Below are 18,297 nucleotides of genomic sequence, written 5' to 3' on the forward strand. Positions count from 1 at the left end.
GATGGAATAAAAAATAAATATTTAAATTATGTGGTTTGAAGTTGAAGTGAGGAATGGAGAATAGCAAAACACACATATTAGCAATACGTTGGATAGAGAGATGGGTAAATGAGAAAATTTGCATCTCATATAGTAGTAGGAGGCAATTTTTAAAATAATTTCTAAAGTCAGTATGTCAAACGGTAATTACAGTAACATGATTAATAGCATTATAGAGGCAACCGCCAGATGAACTAAGTAGAAAAATGATCAGAAGTAGTTGCTTCTGGGGAGTGGAGCTGAGAATGAAGAAGGATGAGTACAAGAATGTAACTTTTGCATTATAAAATTTTCTGTGTTATTTGTATTTAAATGTCTCTGTAAGTAGATGTTTTTAGTGCTATCCTTGCCTATTTGCTCTGTGAATTCAACAGAAATCCAGATAGACAACCAGCACTGAAGTAGAAACTGAAGCACCAAAGGACCCCTTCTTAAGAGCTGTAGGAAATGCCTATAATATTTACATTAAGTGCATGACTGGGTTTTTCCATTTAAAAACTTCACAGATTTTCCGATTTTTAATAAAGACAGAGTTAATTTTAGTCTAAACTTGTAAGTGCCATCACATTTAGTATAAAATTTTCAAGATCTACAGATGAATTTGTGCTTCCAACAACCCTCACACAGCCTCTCTGCAATGAAATAGGATTTCATTATGGTAGAACCCTGACAAAGAGTTGTTTTTAAACATAGTGATAGTGATAATATCACTATTTCTTTGTTTTTATAGCAAACAAAGAGGAGTTGTAAGGAGTCTGTTTGTCAGACTCCTTACGGCTCCAACTGCTTTGGTTTGCTATTAATTTATTTCATTTTAAGTGGGAGAGGTTAGAAAGAGTGCAGTTATTATTCCTCTAAAATTAAGTGACTTCTTATATGGTCACATGGTCAACGGAGAATGCAAGCCTAAAGTACAAGTGATTTGACTCAAATTTAGTGTTCGATTTGCTAGACCCAGACTCACAATGATAATAGCTACCCTTTATTGAACACTCATTATGTGCTAAGCTCTCTATATGGCTCACTTATTCCTCACATTGTACTATTATTAAACCCATTTTACTAGTAATTAAACTGAGGAACAGAGAAATTAATTTACCCTAGCATGCTTGACTAGCAAATGATAAATCTAGAATCTGAACCCAGAGATCACTCACATAACATAGGATTAGATTGGAAGGAACCTGCGAAGTCATTCAGCCGAACTGCTTCGTTTTATAATGGAGAAAAGCCTGAATAGAGAAGAAAATTAACTTGTCCAAAAGTATACAGCTGGTTAGTGACAGAGCCAAGATTAGAACCCACATATTTTGGCTTCCAGTCCAACTATCTTTCAACCACAGAAGGTCAGAAAATGTTAAACTTTTTGAGACTCTGCAGCCCATCTGGGTTTTTAAAGTGCCAAAATCGTAAGTCTCAATACTAAGTTAACTTAGGATTTTAAGATATTTAACATCACCACACGTTCACAGTTGACAGAGCCATGAGATTTCATGGAAAATCACTTCACCATATTCAATAACACCACAAAAAAATAAAAATAAAAAATCATTTTCCTACTTTGGTAGGGATACCTCGAAGAAATCAGATTATTTGTTTTTCAGATGGCTTCAGTTTTAAAGAAACATTTTTTTGGAATTTACTAATGGTTGGAAGCAAAAGTGAAACTCGTATGTAATATAGGGAAATTCATATATAGGAAAATGAAAACACAAGGTCAAAAATTCAATCCAGACCATTTTCCATTAGCTCTTCGTTTATGATGCTCTTAAACTGTTGGTTAACTCAGGAACGCAGCTCACACTTGTGGCTTTATTTACTAAACTATGATGTTACCACGTAAATAACAAAATTTGTGGTGAAGACTTCCATATTTATACATAAGAATCTGAAATATCATAAACAACAAATAAACACAAGGGAATCACAATGAATGACTCTTTCAAGCAACGTCCTCAAACGGCTCTTTATTTGCAATACTAATCTCTTCGCGTCCATGCAAACTTTCAATGTAAGAAAAGATTTGAGAGAAAGAAAGTTTGCAATTAATTTAGTAGTGGCATTAATATTAGATCTTGGAAAAACTAGTCCTTTATAAAAAGGAAAGAAGAAAGGAAGAATGGAGTAGGATTATAAAAGATTTCCTGCAATCATCTCTCTATTCTGGAAACCTGACGAATAGATAGGGGGTTGGGGAATAGCTGGGGAAGTGTATAAAGAATACCTGAGCAAAGTATTTGCAGTAAAACAATTTCCCTTTGAAAATTTCTGCTAGGCTTTGGATTATGATACTAAGCATTTACAGCTCTCAGAAGTCCATGTATCTGCCACAGATTGCTTGAAAGAAAGAAACTGACAAGGTTGGATATGCCTCCAAGACAGCACAGCAAGGATATTTCCAGACCTGATTCACAAGCAGCCTCATGGAACATGAAATATCAGATGGTGCCAAGCAGCCTTCCTAAAAAGTCTAGGTACACTTAATACTTCCAAACACACCAGTCCTTAAACTAATATTTTGTCTTCTTTATTATAGCATCTTATGCTTTTATCTTGTAGTCTAATCAAAACCATGTTTGAGATATATGGAAGACTATATGGAAGACTCCTGATAAAAGTTCCTTAAATTTGTTTAGGCAGTAAAATCAACAAAAGAAGCCATTGACTGCTTCCTACTCTAGCCTTCAATATTATGAATATTGACTTTTAAATAGTAGGATGCCCTATGAAGTTTTTCCTTCAGCTCAGAAAAATAAAAGTTTCTAATATAATCGTTTCCCTGCAAAAGAAGTAATAATCATCAAAAGTAGACAATGCCAAATGGTTGGCTCTGCAGCTGAATTTGGTCCATGGAAAAAAATTTGGTTGGGTCTATAGTGTCCAGTTCACCACTGGTATCACTAAATCCAATCCACACTTTTATGCTACCTGCCTGGTGCTTTTAGACGTTTAAATTTGTGATTCCTGTTAAAGCACTGTTCAGACTTCCTTCTTCCAGTTGTAGATTCGAAAGCTCTTAGATAAATAAAGTTACTAAAGACATTTTTAAACTTATGGAAAAATGGTCAAAGAGGAAAAATCTTAAGCCTCTATATTTACTCTCCCTTTAGCTATGTTTTCCTTGCTGTGTTTATCGCCCTTCTTTATGTCCCCAAATATCCTGATCTCAGTGTCCTTGATTTTGGCCTTTGTAGGAAGACTTTCTTGACTCCTAAATTCTATACAAAACTTATCAAAACATTGTCCTAATTCCTAAGCAAACTAAACCCTTGGTTCCCAACATCTACTCAAACTGATAAATTAGTAAACACGATAGTATACTAATATGTCCCTCATTCACATAACTTAATTTAATTAGAACAAGGAAACTTTAGAAACACACATGATTACCCCACAGGACTTTCAGAATTTTGGAAACTGTAGCAGACCAGAAAAGGAAATGTTTTGTTATAGGCAGCAGGCCTACCATTGGCCATTCCTACTTACGTGAAATGCAAGAAGAAAGTTTCCCAGTAATTACTTTCTGCAGATGATGGGAGAACAGATCAAATGCTTTGTTCATAATGAACAAAGCAGGATTTTCTCAGCATAATTTCATAAAAAAAGAAAAAAATTCTACACTACAATAGTTATCAAATGACCTGTTTCTAGACCATACTTGGTGACAAGTTCTTCTCAGGCATTTGCAACAGATGGATGTTCCCTGCAATAGCATAAGTGTACTTTGTGGGGGAGAGAAGGAAACTTGTGGACAAGCATCCAAACTTGAGAGGCAGTTTTTTCACAAAGAAAAAAAACAGTATCCCAGATAAATCCTATTACAGTGCCACACATTTCTTTGAAAAAAATCTATTAACAAATGAAAGAAACGTCCACTCATAGTAATAGAATCAAGCCTTTACATTGCATTTCAATTTGTTTGGTATTTTTCAAATATTCCATAATCCACAAGACAGTTTGAATCTCTATATGATTATATTGTCTGAGATGCTGACAGAAAATCCTTTTTCTTGGGGAACTTAGGAGTCTCCTTGGGGGAAAAAGATTATATTTGGCAACAGATTATTCGGGAAGCAAGTGCTTACTTAGTACTGCTAGCTTCTACTGCAATTCAAAGAAGAGATAAAGCAAGGTGGCCTGGAACATTCACCTACCCTAAAAGATAAGAATTGCCAAGTCAATACATATATGAGAGTGCTCAGAAACTAAAAGAAGGCTTGAATCCACAATTCCTGACCCACTTTTATCCACATCCTTACCTCTACTCCAGTGACTTCAATATCAACCGGGCGTTCCAGATTCTATTTCTCCCGGTCTCCCCTTCTCTATTTACCATTTTCATGCTTGACACAGGCTGCAGACCTAGATGTTCACTGTTCGCTCCAAGATTTAACAAAACTAACAAGAAGTAATTTTTATGTCTGGTCACTGTACTAGTCATGTATTATAATATAATTATCCTTTACAGTATCCAATTTATAGTTGTAGAAAACTAAATAAATAAATTGCTCAAGGTAATATAGCTAGAAAGAGACAGACATAAGATTTGAACTTCAGATCTCTTTTGATTATAAAAGAGACGTTTTTACTCTTTATTCTTTCTACTCTATTGTGACATCATCCTGTCCATATGGAAGACACATTATTTCGTTGCTCTTCCAAATTTCTACCCCAAAGTGCCCTTACTGTAGCAGAGAGGACTTAAGATGAAAACAGAGTGATATCAAGTTTTATCTTAAAAATTCACATGAATTTCACTTTCTATTCCATAATACACTTACATTTGTTTTATTATACAAATAACTTTACAAGTCTTTATGTAAATTGATATCCTGGAGCACATGATATGTTCACGCGGTGTCTTTACACTGTGTCCTAGATATCCCCTTAGGGATACACAGCCCCAATTTAAGTATTATGATCATTGGTTGTATGTGGAAATGGGAAAATTTTATAATTCAGGTGAAAAGACAGAAGTTTCTCACTATGACTTTTTGTAAACTGGAAACAATCTTACACAAACCTCTGTACGATTGGAAAAAGTGGAAACCCTTCCTAATTCTTTATATTAGCCAAGCATAATCTAGTGTTATAAAATCTGCCAAAGACATTAAAAACAAACCTAAATCAGCAAACTGAATAAGCAAACTCCAGGAGCCCAAGGATAGGCCTCTGAAGAGAGTCAGTCTTGGGTACAACTATTAGAAGCAACTGTGTCCAAAATCTAAGAGATAAATGCAGAGAAACAGTAATTAGGATCCAGGGGTTCTGGGCAGAGCACCAAGAGTGTCCATATAGGCACGCCACCAAAGAAAATATCCAAATGGCCATTAGGTACATGAAAAGTTTTTCAGCCTCATCCAGGAGATAGATGCAAATTAAAACCCAGTGAGATAGCACTTCACACCAACCAGAATGACTAAAACTAAAAAGATTAGTAATACCAAGGGTCAGCCAGAATGTGGTGAACTGTGGTGAACTCATACACTGCTGCTGGGAGTGTAAATTAGAAAAGCTAATACCTATGAAGGGTGAAGCTAGACACACTCTTGCACTTTGTCATTGCACTCCTGGGTGTATGAGCTCTCACAATTAAATTCACGAACTCGTTGCAACGATGTTGCTAACCTTTTTTGATATCAGAGGGATTATTTGTTATGAATTTGTACCAACTGGACAAACAGTTAACCAAGCTTACTATTTGGAAGTACTGAAAAGGCTGCATGAAAAAGTTAGATGACCTAAACTTTTGGTCAACAATTCATGGTTCTTGTATCACCACAATGCACCAGTTCACACGGCACTGTCTGTGAAGGAGTTTTTAGCCAGTAAACAAATAACTGTATTGGAACACCCTCCCTACTCACCTGATCTGGCTCCCAATGACTTCTTTCTTTACCCAAAGATAAAAGAAATGTTGAAAGGAAGAATTTTGATGACATTCAGGACATCAAGGCTAATATGAGGACAGCTCTGATGGCCATTCCAGAAAAAGAATTCCAAAGTTGCTTTGAAGGATGAACTAGATGCTGGTGTTGGTGCCTAGCTTCCCAAGGGGAGTACTTGGAAGCTGACCATAGCGATATTCAGCAATGAGGTGTGTAGCTCTTTTTCTAGGATGAGTTCGCGAACTTCACTGTCTGACCTCGTATGTTTACCCAAGGCATGCACGAGTGTCAGTGCTATTCACTGTAACCCCAGACTGTGCAACATCACAAATGTCCATCACAAGTAAATTAGAGAAATAAATAATGGCATATTCACTTAAGAAATGCTGTACAATAATAAAATAAATGAACCACAGCTATGCACAACCACATGGATGAATCTTACATACATCCTGTTGATCAAATAAGATAGTAAAAAAGGAGGAGTATATTTTGTTTACATAAAGTTCAAAAACATGCAAAACTAATTGTGGGATTAGCATTAAGGAAACCTTTGGAGAGGTTGTTTGAAGAGAGATGAGTCATGACTGGGCGGGGAACCAAGGAGCGTTTCTGCTGTGACAGCACAGCTGTTTCCCGATGAGAGCAGTGGTTTAATTGATATGCTCTTTCGTGCACATTAAAATTTATACTTAAGATTTGTTCACTTTTCTGTATATGTGTTATACTTCAATTAAATTTACTTAAAACTAGTAACGTTGCAGAAAACTTTGTATAATAAATATTTAACATTTAGGAAACAGAGCATGGTATGTTCTAACATTCTTGCAATTGACTCATGGAAACGTTATTAGTTATTAATGAAATTGTTGATTGATTAAAAATATATACATAAGTGAGGAGAGAAGTTTTTGGATAAAAAGAGTGTGACACTGGATGCTACTGAACATTAAATTTGGCTCTGAGTGTCATGACTGTGAAGAGAGAAGTGGAAACACGATGGTTTATATACTCTCACTTTTTGAAAAATGTTCACAAAGTATACCAGTTCGTCAGAAAAGACGATAGCTTTACTTCCAGAGTAAATTTATCATGTTATTAATGTATATTGAACATGGGGTGTTCTAAACTTCAAGAGCAAAATCCATTGCTTGATCACAACTGAAAATTTTCAACATTACTGATGTCATGTGAGATAAAGTATTTGGGAATATTTTTATCAGAATGATCTTGAACTTGGTAATGATCAATACTCAGAAAGCAATCAATGTTTCTTGCGTATCACCGTATTCTGGGCAATTTATCAAGAATCATGGCAAATGCAGATAAATGTTACTCATTACCTTTGTGTTCTTTGAGCATTGAATTTAATTGGACAAAATAGGAATAAACTTTAAAGTAAAAATAGATGTCACCTGTATTATGGCCACATAATGCTGCATAACAAACAACCAATAAGTTTCAGCAGCATTCAGTGTAAGCCTTTATTTAACCTGTAAATCTGCATGTCAAATGGTCATTGGATTATCTGGGATGACTTGCTGGAGATGTCTGGTAATTAGTATTCAAAGATGGCCCTCCCATGAATTGCAACTTCCAATATCCTCACCCTTGTGAAAACCTTCCCCTTGCATCTGGACCAGACCTAAATGTGTGTTTTGTTTTGTTTTTTACTTTAAAAATTATAGATTGATGAAAGTTTACAAAGAAATCCCATGCACTCCTTCCCAGACCCTTTCCCCAATTTCTAATCCCTTAAACCACAGGTCTGGTCTAAATCCCTGTAATTATGCCACTTCACAAATAATACTTAAGTGGAATCATGAAGTATTTATCCTTTTGAAATAAGCTTTTTTACACTAAGCAGAATTTTACTGAGGCCCATCCAAGTTATAGTATGTATGAACAATTTGTTTCTTTATGTTACTGAATCATATCCTGGGATATGGATGTACTAGTTGTACAACCACTGACTCGTGGAGAGGCATTCCGGTACTTTTAGTTTGGGTCACTCTGTATAAAGTGGCTAGGAACATTTGCGTATAAGTTCTTTGTGTGAAAGTAAGTCTTCATTTCTCTGGGATAAATGACTACAGATGCATTTGTTAAGTCTTATGAGAAATTCATTTTTAGTTTTTAAAGAAACTGAAAAACAATGATCTAGACAGACTATACTATTTTACTTTCCCACCAGTGGATGAGTAATGGAGTTTCTCTGCATTTTTGCCAGCATTTGGTGTTATTATTTTTCATTTTAGCCATTCTAATAGGGGAGCAATAATACCTTATTGTGATTTTAATTTGCATTTCTCTAATGACTAACAGTGTTGAATTTTGTTATGCGCTTATTTGCCATCTATATATATACCCTCTTCAACAAAGTGTCTGTGCATGCTTTTTCTTACTTTCATTTGAATTTTTTTCCACATCCTAACCCCCACCCAGCTCTTTCCCCAAAGTAACCCTCATTTCGAATTTCTTTAATAATCACCCCAGGTGATTCTGATACACACTAACATTTAAACACTAGAGTCCTAAGGACAATACGTATAGAGGGACAGCCTGAATAGACTCCCAAATTACCTGCTCCATACATTTAGAGGAAACCATCACTAAGAGATGGGAGAAGGGAGATGAGAAGATGCAAAAGTGTTTCGAGAAGGAAGTGAAAAGCCCCAAAGATACATATGATTTCCTTTGCATCATGATGCAGGCAACTGTGCTGCTGCTGAAAATCACCCTTCAGTGGTGGTTCCTGGAGAGTGTGTCCTTAGGGACCCAGCAGAGTTAGGTCAAGACTTTGCTGAAGACATCAACCTGAGCCAAGTAGCCTCTCAAGGTCTTTTCCGTCTCTGTGGCTATTACGGCTGTGGGGACATGAGGACACAGTGTGCACTGAGCCAGGGCTTTTATTATGGCAAGAACTGATAGCTGCCAAAATTGGCACCTTACCCTTAAAGTCACCTCACACTTTGTTGAATCTTACTTTGCTCCTGCAACAAGAGACGCTTCCACCTTCAGCGTAAAATTTCACTGATGTTCCCAACTGCAGCAGCATGAAAGAGAAAGGAAGGAGCAAAACTCAGGGTTTCCTTCCAGTGTCACAGGACACAGAGTAGAACTTTAAACTGCAGAAAGTTCAGTGGGCCAACTGCTGCCCAGGTCTTGAACAATTATTAACCGAGAGAGCTCACTGCACTCTTGACTTCCCTGATAGCTGGCTGCTTCTTTATGAAGTAGCAGTAAAATGGGCAGATTCCTAGGCCATTCTAGCAAAGTTTACAAGAGCCAATCTGGTAATATTTTAAATAGCTGAGGTGAACTTCATCTAAGGATGCTAACCATCAGAGTTTAGATTTGCTATTTCCTCGACTCCCTTTCTGTTTCTATTGGAGTCTGGCAGTTTTATATCCCATAGCACATGGGACTCAACCTGAGCAAGCTTGGGAGGGTCTCAGCAATTCACAGGCAATTAAATGTGTGTGTGTGTGTGTGTGTGTGTGTGTGTGTGTGTATGTGTTTTCTCCTAACACATTTTAGTCAGGAAAGAAAAAGTGACCTGTTAGGAGGCTAACTCTCCTAAAAGGAGTGTAGACTAAATGCCCCCTTTACGTAGTAATCCCTAGTTGAATGAAACCCACTTCAGAAACTGTTTCAGCAGAGATGTAAAATAGAGCAAATCCTCAAGCTTAAAGGAATAGCATCAAAGTTTAATGAGAAGTTAGGGCATCTTTATTAAATTTATGGCTGAAAATGTATTAACAAGTCAAGTTTTTTTGTTATTATTATTATTTTTTTAAGAAACAGCCTCCTGGCTTCATCTATCCAGCCACCACATTGACCAAGTTCAGCATAATTGCCAGAAAAACGAAATGCCTCTAGCTATCAGCAGCAATAATTAGCTCTCACTATAAATTTTCAAGCAAAAGTTGTCATCCTCATTTAGGGCAACAAGTTCCACAGTTTCTCTGTAAGGACAAAATCATTCAGCAACTGAGGGAAACCCAAAATGAATACTCTGCTACAGGCATAATCATAGGGAATGTAAATCAAATCCACTGATGTGAACATTGCTTAGTGTCAGAAAGTAGTCGAAAGGAAAGGAAAGAGAAAGTGCAGAAAGAAGGCAAAGGAAAAAGGAAAAGCACAGACAAGAGAAGAGATCAATTTAAACACTGGGGATTTGTGCTAAACAGATTATCAATTTCCAGGAACCTGGCAGATCTCCACATGTCTAATAGATCTATTTTAAGTGTCAATAGAAAAGGCATGCCCATATGATGCCAGGTATTCATTAGATTATTTATTATTTATATTCTGCCTCACTATAAAGAAAAAAAATGGAACAGCTTACTACCAACACATTAAGTGCAAGGATAGAAAGGAAAAGAGTATTGTTTGACTGAATGAACATATTAACCATTAAAGAGACTCCCTCCAAGTCAAAATAGGCAGCTAGAACAATGAGAGACAAGAAAAATAAGAGGTGATACCCTCTCAACACAGTTACATTATGGATAGTGGTTGTGCCATATGATCCTCTGTTCAACAGGAACAGCTACTCACCATCATGGTTTCCAGAAGGCAAATTGTCAAGAGATCTGGCTCAGGGAGGCAGGATCTAGGTTGTAAGCCCCAAGCAGGGGTAATGGTCATCTGCCTTCACTACTGGATTCACAGCACATAGAACAGGGTCGTGCATGTCAAACACAAAGGGGGAAAAAGTGAGATTGTTTTGACCCAGGCAAAGCTGAGACATAGTTCGTCTAAAAGTCAGCACGTGCTAATGAGTCCTGGGGAATTTGAAGGGACAGAAGATGTAAGGCAAAGAACTCCATGCTAATCAAGAAGAGAAATTAAGTGTTACTGATTGTGAAGTGACAATTTGAATAGATTTTGCAGACTGAAGACCCCTGGGTATTACCATGTCTAACATGCATTTGGTATATTTTAAGTAATATAACATATTACTTATACATATTTTATATATATATATCATATTACACACACACACACACACACACACACACACACTCATAAAGAGGGTGCCAAAAAAATGTATACACATCTTAAGAAAGGGAAAAACTATTAAAATTGTAATACTCAATATATACCAATAACAAAAGATGAAAACAAGTCATATTTGACTTCTGCAATTACAAGAGGTGCTCAAAGTGGTTACCATCAGTGTCCAGACATTTCTGATTACAGCGAACTACTGCTTGAGCAATGTTGACCAAAGTGTCTATCTATACACACACACACACACACACACACTCACACTCACACACACTTGTTTACTCTTTTACCCAAAGAGTATTTTTTACTCTTTCTATATAATATAGAGTATTATATTAGAACACTTTTTGTTATTAAACTTCTTAATGTTACTTTGTGGAAAGACTGCTTGCCCTGTGTTTCAAATGTTTCAGAGTTTTGGGAAATTAAGTAGACTCAAAAGTGAAGAAACAAAATCCCAATAAAGAAACAGGAAACGTACTCCATGACCAGAAACGCACACCTTCATGCCACCTCCTTTACATTCTCACCCTACATGCAAAGTTCTCATCTCCCATTTTGTAAAAGGGAAAGACAATACTTTTCCTCCAGTTGCTCCAATGTACCCATTCCTCTAACCTGCTGAGTGACAGAGCCTTTCATCTCAAAGCTTGGAACACTTTTCAGTGCACAGAAATAAATTCAGTCAATAATTGTTGTCAGTGCGGGACCTGGGAAGACATAAGCCAAGTAAATAGACATGGCGATCTCTTGCATTATCTTATTATAGAATTTTCTCTGACCATAATAGTCATCTTTGGGAAAAAGTAGTGAGACTGCCTTGGACTACTCATAACCTTTTATTCACTTTCCTCAATTGTAAAGGCACACTTTGGAAATATACGAAATGTAATTATTCATTAAGAAGGAATGCGTCTCACTTCAATAAATATATATTGATCACCCACTTTTCACATGCATTACCTTATATGACAATTCAATAAAAACCAAGAGATAACAAACCAAGAAGAAATAACTGTTCCTGAATGGAAGGCAAGAAATAAAAGGATATCAGCTACTCAGGATTCACCCTCATCTCTTAAAACACAGATAGATGCTTCCCCTTATCATGCCAGAAGCTGCAGAAAAACAGAAACACTGGTTTTGTTCTCTGAGATCAAAAGAAATACATCCTTCTCTGTGATCTCCCCTGTCGGACAGAGGCATTCCTGCTTCACCTTGAGATAAGGAGAGAGATGATACGGTTGGCCTTTTAATCTCGCTCCATTTTTCTGCATCACTAGCAGAATTCCTTGCACATTCCTGCTTCTTTCTGTATGTACTGAACACGTATTAGCATTAGCATCAGAATCACATAAGGAGACTTGCTGTGGTAAGCAGAAGCACAAAGTCAGCCCTATGCTAAGTGACTGTCATAGATTTCTCCTTCTGTGTTGTCAAGTTTCCAAATAACTGCAGCTTTGGACAGTCCATTTGCTAAACCTGGGGGTAAAGAGGGACACAAGTGGGAAAGAAGGAGAGGCAAATGCAGCAAGTAAAGTAACTCAGGGCTCAGGAAGTGTTAGGTCCTCTGCTCCCCCTCTTCCTCCCTAAATAGGAAATTTCAAACATTTTAGGGGTTCTGACAGATTTTCTATTTTCAAGGATGACTAGAACAAATAATCCCAGAGAAATGTCTAACCTTTTTAAACATCTCATTCTTCAAGTGAGGAAAACACTAACAATTATTGTATTTGAATTTTATGTTGGCAAAACCTGGATGTTGGTCTTAACCCTAATACTCCAGGATGCAGCTACTGCAGAGAGATATTGTTGACGGTATAAGTAGGAAGGGACCAGAAACATAGGGATAAGCATTTTTGGAATCTTCTTTGCATTGAGTCAGTGAAGGACATGCTAGATAAAGTATATTACACAATAATGAACCTGCTGGAAATCATCTTTGGTTGTTTTGCAAGGCCCATGTGCAACTTGGTTATTCTCCTGAGAACCAGTTGTGAGAAACAGTTGATCAGTTTCCATGTCAGTTGAATGTTAGAACCTGGAGTTCATACGTGACTTATTTCTGTGATACTAGCAGAAGCTCAATGTCACTGGGCTCATTCTGTTTATTTCCGAAGTCAATAAGAATTAAAAAAAAAAAAAAGAAATGAACCCTGGCCATCATCTACATCCTAAAATGATGCTTAAAGAAATAATGCCTGGCTTCATCTGAATTTAGAGTATACTTTAGAACACTTTCTCAAAAGTATTTAAACAAAATGAGACAAAGAATATTCACTTTTTCTTTTTTTTTGGTATGGAGTCAGTTTAGTACTGTTTGAACCCTACTTCTTTTACTTCCTGAAGTAAAGATTAGATGTTCAAGGACATTTGCCTATGTTTTAATTTCCCAGCATAGAAGGGATATTTTATACCTTATTCGTCACACTCTGCATATACTAGATGGGCTTAGGATCTTCTAGAATGTTGCTACTCCACGTGCAATCTACACATCAGTGTATCTTGTGGATAGGGGAGAGGAGTTTGTTAAATATGCAGAAACTCAGGCCCCAACCCCAATGATCTATTGAATCAGAATCTGTATTTTAACAAGACCCCAAGGTGATTCATACGCACATTCAAATGTGAGCAGTATGTTCTACAATAAAAATGGGTGTCTTAACCAGTTCAGAGCTGCTATAACAAAACACCGCAGACTGCGTGGCTTAAAGAACAAACATTATTTCTCACAGTTCTGAAATCACTGAAGCCCAAGATCAAGGCATGGGCAGATCCAGGGTCTGGATAGTGCCTGATTTTTGGTTTGCAGATGGCCGTCTTCAGGTTGTAACCTCACCCAGCAGGCAGAGAGGAGAGAGAAAGATAGGGAGTGAGAGGGAGAGAAGGAGAGAGAGGGGGAAGGAGGGAGAGAGAGGGAGAGAGAGAGAGAGAACCCACTCTAATTTCTCTTTTATAAGGGCACTAATCCCATTCATGAGAGCTCCACCCTCATGACCTAATAACCTCCTGAAGTTTCAATGTCTTAATACCATCATATTAGGAATTAGGATTTCACCACATGAATGGCGGGGGGGTACACAAAGATTCAGTCCATAATAATAGGCAAGTAAATTCCACTGTCCTTTTAGTCAGGCTTCAATGAGATGAAAGCAAAAATGTGAAAGTATATAAGGACAAATAAGAACTGATTTCACAGGGAGGAGAAGCAGAAAGCAGACTTCATGGTGTGATTTAATATTCACCAAAAAGAATTAAGCAACATTTCTTCTGTTGAGACAAACCTAAGTCACTACCTCTCACATATATTTGTCATTTCACAAACACACTATGCCACTGCAGCAGAAAACAACCAAATGTACTACTATTTTAAAACCTATTACATCCTCTTTGCAGAAATCTTTCCATGTGCCTGGCTCTGTTATGTGTTTTATATGCATCATGTCATTTAATCTTACTCAAATACTTATTCTATGGGGCTCCAGGTTTATATCTCTATTGCTTCTCAGGACAGGACAACTACCAAGATGTATTATATATATAGCCCAGAACCAGTTCGAATGGTGATGGGTGAGTAGGAAACAAATGAAATTGCCCAAGACCTCAAGTTCCATATGGGCAGTTACTGTCAATAGAGATGTCACAGATTTCTGATAAATGATTCAAAATGGCCCAGTTTTGTAGAAAGAGCAAATGCCAACAGATCAAGTGAGAAAGGCCTCCGATACTAATAGAATATGGTAAAGATAGTGTCAATTATAGGGTCAGAAAAAGCAAGATCGAAAGAATAAGCTAGGACGGTGATGCAGATTTTGTGGGAATAGTATGAGAGGCTTTCTGGAAGCAGGTAGAAAGTTAGGTTGGAATTGCTGGAGCACTAGGAGCAAAGCTGGGCCATCCTCACTTTGGCCACAGCTCCTTGTTTGTAATGGTCTTCCTCCTTCCTTTTGCCCTAACCTGAAAGGTGACAATGTACAAAAGCTGCCACCTTATAAAAAGTGGATTCTGGTAAAATGCTATTTGCACTGTCACTCATCCTGCCGAAGTTAGTTCTAACCCACATCAACATTAGTTGCATGGGGCCTCAAAAGTCAGAATTTTGAATTCCAATTTGTGCCAAACAACTTCAAAGGGCTCACACACATACAGGCATACACACTGTTCAAAATATATAGTTAATTATGTTTATGTAATTATAATTCTCCTCACTCCCTGGTTCTCTAAGGAAAGTTAATGCTCAGATGATATGATAAGTATTAATGATGGTTGCCCTGGCTGACATCATTCCTATAAATATTGCCTTCTGGTCATGCTGCTTTTTTGGGCACAAATACCATTTTTTTAAAGAACTGAAGATCAGGATTTTAAAAAAAAATTGTATTTTCATGTATCCTTATGATTTTAGGTATGCATAGTAAATAAGAACATGGCTTTTTAATTCTAGCAGCTATTGCTTTAAAGAAAAAACATTCAAGGTCTTTTTTCCTGTCTTAACTGGATTTGATTTTATTTGCTTTGCATAAGTCAAGAAGAAGTAAAAGCTAAAATAAATGAGTGTGACTATATTAAACTAAAAAGCTTCTGCATAGCAAAAGAAACCATCAACAAAACAAAAAGACAACCAACAGAATGGGAGAAGATATTTGCAAACAACACCTCTGATAAGGGTCTAATATCCAAAATATATAAGGAACTTGTACAACTCAATAACAGAAAGACAAACAATCCAATTTAAAAATGGACAGAGGACATGAACAGGCACTTCTCCCAAGAAGACATACAAATGGCCAACAGATATATGAAAAAATGCTCAACTTCACTAGCTATTAGGAAAATGCAAATAAAAACCACAATGAGATATCACCTCACCCAGTGAGAATGGCTATCATCAACAAGACAGATAATAACAAGTGTTGGAGAGGCTGTGGAGAAAAAGGAACCCTTATACACTGTTGTTGGTAATGCAGATTGGTGCAGTCACTATGGAAGGCAGAGTGGAGGTTCCTCAAAAAATTAAGAATAGAAATACCGTATAACCCAGCATTCCCTCTCCTAGGTATATAACCAAAAAATATCAAAACATTTACTTGTAAAGATATATGTACTCCAATGTTCATTGCAGCATTATTTATGGTGGCCAAGACATGGAAACAACCAGTGTCCTTCGGTAGATGATTCGATAAAAAAGATGTGGTATATATACACAATAGAATACTACTGTGCCATAAGAAAAGATGAAATAGTGCCATTTGCAACAACATGGATGGATCTTGAGATTAATACACTAAGCAAAATAAGTCAGATGGAAAAAAGTCAAGAACCATATGTCTTCACTCATATGTGGGATATAAACTGAAAGCAACAAAAGAACAAGACGGAAAAAAAAACACCAAAATCTCATAGACGCAGAGAACAGTTTAGTGGTTACCAGAGGGTAAGAGGGGAGGGGACATAGTAGAAGAGGGTAAAGGGAGTCAAATATATGGTGATGGAAAGAGAACTGACTCTGGGTGGTGAGCACACAATGTGATATATAGATGATGTATTATAGAATTGTACACTTGAAACCTATGTAATTTTACTAACCATTGTCACCCCAGTAAATTTAATTATAACAAACAGTTTTCCATATTATTAATATCCTATGAACCATATAGGTAAACACAAAAGAAAATTTATATACCCTGCTAGCAAAGCAGCATCAATTAATATTGAGTTTGTTGGTGGAGAAAAGGATGTGTGAGGTTAGCTCTTCAGGGTACTATGTAAATAACAAGAGGAATCCTATAAAATCCTTAGAATTGCAGCTTCATTTCTATGCATATTTTGACTTAGCCTTCCTATCAATGTAGCAATATATCTTACAATAATAACAACCCTGAGAGATCATTTTTATGAAATGTTTACATAATTTGCTAGTTGGTTTGTATACCTTATAACAGTGAAATGCCTCTGCCTCTCTCTATCTCAGGCTAATGATTTCTGATATAGACATGCTAAATGACTAGAGGAATTCTGCTTGAGGCTTAAGTATTTTTGCAAAAAAAGGCCCTTTGTCCGAAGGAGCCTTTGCTGAAGAGGTGGGGAAATGTGTGAGGAGACCCAGACCTACTGGGAAAAGAGAGATTTAGACACTTCAAGCTCTTCCTTGGCTCCCACCTCTTTCCCCGTCCCTTCTCTCTTCCCTAGATATATAGGGAGATGGAACTTGGGGCACTCTTAAAATGGATTTGAGAAACTATAGAGAGCGCCCGTCTTCTGTTAGTGCCATCTCGATTAATAAACCTTTCCTTATGCCAAACCCTGATGTATTGAATATCGGACATTTGAAGTGCCCAGCACACGAAACTTGTGACTCAAATATTATCTCATTTAAATGTTTACAGCAATCCTAAGAGGATAAACTAATGTCCTTATTTAATGGTCTAAGACATTGAAGCACAGAGAGGTTATTTCCCAGCAGGATATAGGTAAGGAGTGATGGAGACTGAATTCAAATCCAGGCAGACTGACTCCTAAGCCCAAGCTTTTAGCCATCATGTTATGTTGACCCTGCAGGAGAAATGGGGTTTCCCAAAATCCATTCCAGGAATTCAACTAGACAGACAGAGAAAGCTTCCAGCAGGCCCACTAGAGAAAGGCAGAGAGTGGGGAGCTCTCTCTAATACCAGAACCCTCTAGATTTCCAACCACTTGAAAGGAAGACCCAGAATCCAGAATACTTGCTTATTCTTAAAAGGATTAAGTTGTTGGGGGTTCAATGCAGAACAAAGGAAACAATGACAATTGATGGCCCTAAACATGGGCACCGCAGTGCTGAGAATGGCCCACTTTGCAGCTCTGTGTTTCTCAGAAAGCTGAAAAAGGAAAAAAGAAAAGCCTGGACCAAAATGACCAAAAATGAAAAATAAAAATAAATGAATAATATTGACAATTAAACGCAGATTGAACTGTCTAAAACATGCTCTACGGCGTACTAATGCAGCTACAATACTAGGATAGTGATTTTTTGAAAAGTGAAGACCTTAAAGTTACCCTGGGGCAACGGACATTTTTATGCTACATTTGTTTTATTTTAATGTCTCTACACCTCCTATCTCCCTAGCTGATTATCAGCACCTCAAAGTCAGGGAAACAGTGACGCACATCTCGGTATCTCTCATAGAATGCCGACACATTAAAGAGAAAGCACAGGAGGCAGTCTCGCCTCTCCACACCTTCCTCGCCCCATTACTGTGCTCAGTCATTGTTTGCAGCATATTCAGACAGAAAGAAGATTCATTAAAAGAGCATTGACAAATGAGAGCAACTTATATGGCTTTTTCCATTCCAGGTATTAAACCTGACACCA

This window comes from Rhinolophus ferrumequinum, chromosome 2, assembly GCF_004115265.2.
Source record: "Rhinolophus ferrumequinum isolate MPI-CBG mRhiFer1 chromosome 2, mRhiFer1_v1.p, whole genome shotgun sequence".
Classification (NCBI taxonomy): domain Eukaryota; kingdom Metazoa; phylum Chordata; class Mammalia; order Chiroptera; family Rhinolophidae; genus Rhinolophus; species Rhinolophus ferrumequinum.